Source organism: Pipistrellus hanaki, assembly GCF_964339955.1.
Source record: "Pipistrellus hanaki genome assembly, chromosome: 10".
Classification (NCBI taxonomy): Eukaryota; Metazoa; Chordata; class Mammalia; order Chiroptera; family Vespertilionidae; genus Pipistrellus; species Pipistrellus hanaki.
In genome coordinates this window covers 51318195-51324009 of record NC_140512.1, presented here as the reverse complement: position 1 = coordinate 51324009, position 5815 = coordinate 51318195, and positions in this window count along the sequence as shown.

The window sequence follows — 5815 nt, the reverse complement described above, 5'->3', positions numbered from 1 at the left end:
TTCCTCTCCAGCCTTTAGCCCCATATCCCTTTTCTTGTTCTTAGTTCAATAAACTCTTTACAAATACATACTGCCATAGTCAGGATTCTCCAGAGAAAAAGAAGCAATACAGAAACAAACACAGAGGGATTTATTTTAAGGAGCATGACTGTGGAGGCAGGCATGTCTAACATTTTGCAGGTAGTTCTGGGAAACTGGCAATTCCAAAAGCTGATGTTGTAAGCCTTCAAGTGAGGAACCAGAGGCACAAAAGAGTTCACATATCTTCCTCTTCCAAGGGTGGAAATCAGCAAAAAATGAGCTAACTTCATTTACATTTTCTGTTGACTGTTTTGGTGGAATGCATAAACAATTCACCGACAGACAACACTGCATTGTCTGAAAGGAATAAGGAATTAAAGAGATTTTGTGCTCCACCTGTCGGGAAAGGCGAACACTGTGGCAGCCTGACACCAAAGTGTGGTTGAGTTGTTTGGGGCTTTAGGTAAGTTATGGGATCTGCGGTGTGAAAAGAGATAAGTTACAAAGAACTGCTGCTTTCTGGAGACAAACCCCTAAGTCAGACACAACTAAACTGAACTCTGATCTACTTTCTTCTTATCAGTAAACACTGGTTACTTTTGTGAGAACAAAAAATGTTCTATCTAAAAGAAGAACATAATTAATTTGTTGAAATAAATGATTCTTTTTTTAAAATGTAATAAATCTTTATTGTTTAGATTATTACAATTGTTCCTCTTTTTCCCCCCATAGCTCCTCTCCACCCAGTTCCCATCCCACCTTCTGCCCTTCCCCACTCCCCCTGACTGTCCTCATCCATAGGTGTATGCTTTTTGTGCATTCTCTTCCTGCACCCCCACACCCCTTAACCCCCGAGAATTGTCAGTCCAGTTTCTTCCCGAATGAGTCTGGGTCCCCAGAGTCTCACCCAGAACTGGAGTTCAAAGAAGTTGGGATCTTTTGTCTCCCTCCCACTTGAGAAAGCCAGCCATGCACTCAGTTGCCAGTCCTCCCCACATGTGCATCTCCTACAGCTCCTCTGAGTCTCAGTGTGCTTTTCTCTTTCCTTCTAGTTGTAGAATTTCCACTCAGCCAGCCTTCCTGTGGCTCTGGATGATGTTCATTTTGTCTTTTAGTTGTAGCTTTGAAATTGTTGTGTGAGGCAGCAGTTTAGGTGTTTACCTATGCCGCCATCTTGGTTTCTCCGAAATAAATGATTCTTGTTATATACTAAATGTTAGTGTCTTCCACCCCCACTCCCATGCCCAAATTCATATGTTAAATTCTATGACTGGTGTGATGGTATTTGGATGTGAGGCATGTGGGAAGTGATTAGGTCATGAGAGTGGAGCCTCATGAATGGGCTGTGTGCCTCAAAGAACTTGTTACACTGTCTACCAAATGAGAACACAGAAAAACAACAGCCATCTGTAAACCAAAAGGTGAGTTCTCACCAGACACCAAATCTGCCAGCATATTGATTTTGGACTTCCAAGTACTGCAAGAAATATATTTCTGTGCTTATAAGCCACCCAGTCTATGGTAATTTTTTTTGTATAGCAACCTGACTGAACTAAGGCAACTCTTCATGAAGGCATGTCACAAGTCAACAAAGAACCGCTACCCTTGAGATATGAAACAGAAAACTTGCATATTTACCATAGTGTTTGTTAAAGCAGAATTTTACCTGGACATCATCTAAATGACAGCACAAAAGAAACAGGAACTGTTCTTTCCTTTGGAACAACAGTTTATTGAGTTTTATATGGTCTTAGCCTTTGACCCTGATCTTCATAATTCCGCCTTCCTACATTTCATTATAGAATCGATGCTAGCATTTCAAATTGTCTTGGACAGTACAATAGCTTGACAAAAGTGGAGGTACAACCTCTCTCTTTTTTTTTTTTTTTTTTTTTTCTTTTTAATAATTACACAAAAATCACCAAGTATAGAGTTAGAGGTTGGGTTTGGGCAACAAATTAAGCCGAGCTCACTGGCCCATCCATGGATCAAAGCATTTAGCCCAATTTTGAATAATTGAATTAGACACCAGAGGTCCAAAGTTCCTGAGCCTCTAGGTGGCACAGGCACCAGAACATTCCAGGGGGATGGATGGATGTTTGGCAGTCACAAGCCTGACTGTGATGTCATCCACTGGGAAGATGAAATATGTGACCAGAAATATCTCCTATGTGGCAGTTTATGTCCATTTCCTCTGACATAGCCATCACCAGACATCACTGTAGAGACCATATGGTAGCTTTCTGAAACCAACATGAAAACCTAGATTAGGAGATATCCACATTGGAGAAGAGCTGGAATTGAAGAGCTGACTATTGGTGATGAAATCACTTTTTTTTTTTTTTTTTTGTCAAGGGTAGAGACAGGAAGATATTTTTAAGAGACAGACTGAACACTTTGTTTTATCAAGAAAACCCTGAGGCAGCCCAGACAACCCAAGCCAGAATCAAGATGACCAATACTTTGTCACCAGCCAGATATCTGCCCAGGCTGGGAGGAGCGGTCTTACAAGGGTCAGGGAGATAGGCTGTTTTCTTGTCTAGTCACTGTGAGATGACAGGGTCACAGGGCCACTCAGATCTGTCTGTTAATCCTTGTGCCCCTTAAACTGCAGGGTGACTTGTTAGATAGGAGGATAGTGAGAGGAGCTCTACAAAGGGGCAGCCTTATCAAGACTCTGGGGTCCCCAGCTGGCTCTGGCCCTGTGCACAGACACTCTGCAATATTTATTAATACCTTTCATCTGAAAAATAGTTCTCTAGACTCTGAGGGGAGTTCCAAGGAATGTAAAGGTTCTCACCAGGCATGAGATTAGAGGAATGATTCTATACAAAACCAGTCAGTAGAAATGCAAGTGACCATCAACTGAGACCTACATGAATACCCCACCAGCTCATCAGTGGGACACAAGGACAATCTTAGGACTAGAAGCAGACTCAGCAATCACCTGGAACAAACCTCTGTCCAATTTGCAGATGAAGAAATGAGGCCCTGAGAAGGGAAGTTCTGTGCTCAATACAGTTAGGAGGAGGCAGAATCAGAAGTCGAACCCTAGGCTGTGGAACCGTCCAGGGTCCCCAGTCCTGCCCTTGCTGCCTGCCTCCTCCTGTGAATTATGGGAAAGAATGAAGTGATAGAAGCCAAATAATCCAACAATCTGGGTTTTACTCCAAAGTGCTTCTCGATAGCCCAGACAGCATGTGGCTTTGCTTCCTTTTCACCTATAAACTGACAGAAGAATAAAATGACAAATTACAAAAATAGCATGAGGATAGTCTTGCCCCTGAACTCTACTTGTATCTCCCTAACATAGTTATGTCATTCTATCTTCCACTCTTAGCACCGCTTTCTCATTAAATCTATGCAAGCATGCTAGTTAAAGTATAAGTGCTGGAGCCAGGGCCCTTGCCCTTGTTGGCTGATGCGTGACCTTGAGCAAGTCCCTTAAAGGACAAGTTTCTCCCACACTTTCCTATTTGGAGAGTAAGAAGGTTGGACCAGATTCTCTCAAGATTCTGTTTAGCTCCATTATGGTGGTGCTTCCATTTATTAAAGAATAAAAATTAAAAAAAGGAAAATGTACCAGTTAGAGGAGGAGGTAGGTCAGGAAGCAGGCAGTGGTGGGAGAAAGATGGATCAAAGAGCCTTTTCCCTTAGCTTGAAAATTGGCTTCTCTTATTTCTATTCATCTTGCTTTTACGATGCTTGTGACAACAGAGGGAGAACACAGGAACTTTGAGTTGCCACTGAGGAAGACTGTGTGGTCAGAAATATGACCAGGAAGCCCCGGTTACATCTCACACAGCAAGTGACTGGCTCAGGGTTTGATGAAGGTTGGTTATTTAGGCCCAGGCCAGACATGGAGGGCATCAATGAAATATAAGACTTGGGGATGTATCAGCTGGAGTGGACTAAGTGATCACCAGTGTTAGCCCCTAACTGGCCGGGATGCCGTCTGCGGGGGAATTGGAACTAATGAACAAAAATACCTGGATATGGGGCCCAGGGATCTGCAATTTCACCAGCACCTCCGGTGATTTTCAGACTTAGGTTTCAAAACCACTGATGTGGTTCATCCCCTCGCTTACAAATGAGACTCAGCTAGTCCTTTTTTCTCTTCTTCCTTCTAGTGGTTGTTCAATGTAGAGAAATAGAGTTTAATGCCAGCAGTGCTCCCTCTTCTAAGTCAGTGTGTGGGGGGCTAGCGAGTAAGTATAAGAAGAATGTGGGTGAGAAATAGCTAGCAAAGTCTCCAGGCCTTGGGCAAAGGTGTATTTTCTTTTGCCTATTGCCTCTCCTCCCTCCGAAATGTATTAATGCTGGTGTTCACATGGTCTCAGGTGTTACCAGGGTAAGAGAAAAGCTTCCAGAGAAAGGAGACCCTCACCCTTCCCAGAATTCATGGAGCAGGTGAGAAAGGGCTGTGGAGGGGCTTTTTCAAAAGCAACCGTCCCCTCTCCACTCCTACCTCTAGCGGAGTCCTGACCTCTCACTAACGCCGTTTCTCTGAGGTCAAGGACTGAGAACAAGCTGCCTGCAGATAAAAACATCAGTCTTGTTTGCAACTGACTCACTGGAGGTCACCCCAGGGAGCAGCAAGCCTCTCTGTAAAAGGCAGGAGCAGCTTGATTTGAGGCATGTATAAATTAGGAAATGTGTAGTTCTGAATGGAAAAATAATATGTAGTTTTATTTGCAGAGCCAGTAGACAAATTTGGCACTCTGTGTGCTAAGACTTTTAAATATTTACAACCAAGAAGCTACAGGAGTAATTAATGTTTCTACAGAAACCTTTCAGATGGAGGATTGCAAACTTCCAAGGGCCCGATGCTGCATATTTCTATGGGTCTATTCAACACTTTTTTTTTTTTTTTGTAATTAATGGATACATTTTCCTGGGTCGCCTTAGCAAATACTACATTTGGAATGCTTCCAAGGGTCCAGGGCCTAGAATATGCCACAATGCAGAGGTAGCAGCTAGCCAGCGAAGAGGTCCCTTTGCTAAAAAGTAGGTAGAGATGCTAAACCCATTGCAATTTAACATTGAGAGTTCATGAAACCTTCTTGCCCTGGAAATTCATTCTGAAAAGTATTGCAGAAAGCCTGAGAAGTTCATGCCCTCTTAGAACTCAAGCTACTCATAAGAAGTCATGACCAAGCCCCAGCTCCCAGGAAGAGGCTTCTTGGGGATAGTGAGACTGGGGAGTTTGTGAACTTGACCTTCCCAGAGTACTCTGGAGAGGGGAAGAGCTGACCCAGAACTACACACTCCATGATGGCACCCTTCTTCTGCTCTCCGTAGGCACCACTGGCATATCCCACACCCCAGGGAAACAGTCCTAGGAGAGTGTCAGCAACCTGTCCCAAGCCCCACTAACGTGAGTGGCAATGCTAGGATTCCAATTCACATTTACCTAACTCAAAGCCACACTGCAGGATATAAGTGCTTATGGGGCCATTTTCAAGTGATTATGGAAGTAAGATTACACTTTTAATTATTGAGGAGTGCTTCACTGACTCTCAGGTGCCTTATCTATAAAGTGGGGCTAATAACACCCACCCACCGAGTTGCAGTGAATATTGAATGAGATAACACGTGTGTGTCAAGCATCCAACATTTTTTTTTTCCTGGAACACAGAAGACTCATAAAACCAGAGAGCTATTATTTTTATCGTATTTGGAGAGTAGAAAGAAATGAATGGTTTAGTTGAAATGTGCACTTTTTTTTTTCTATGATCCAATGTAGAGATAAATCAATGATCTTTGGGAATTGAAATATTACAACTTGTCAATT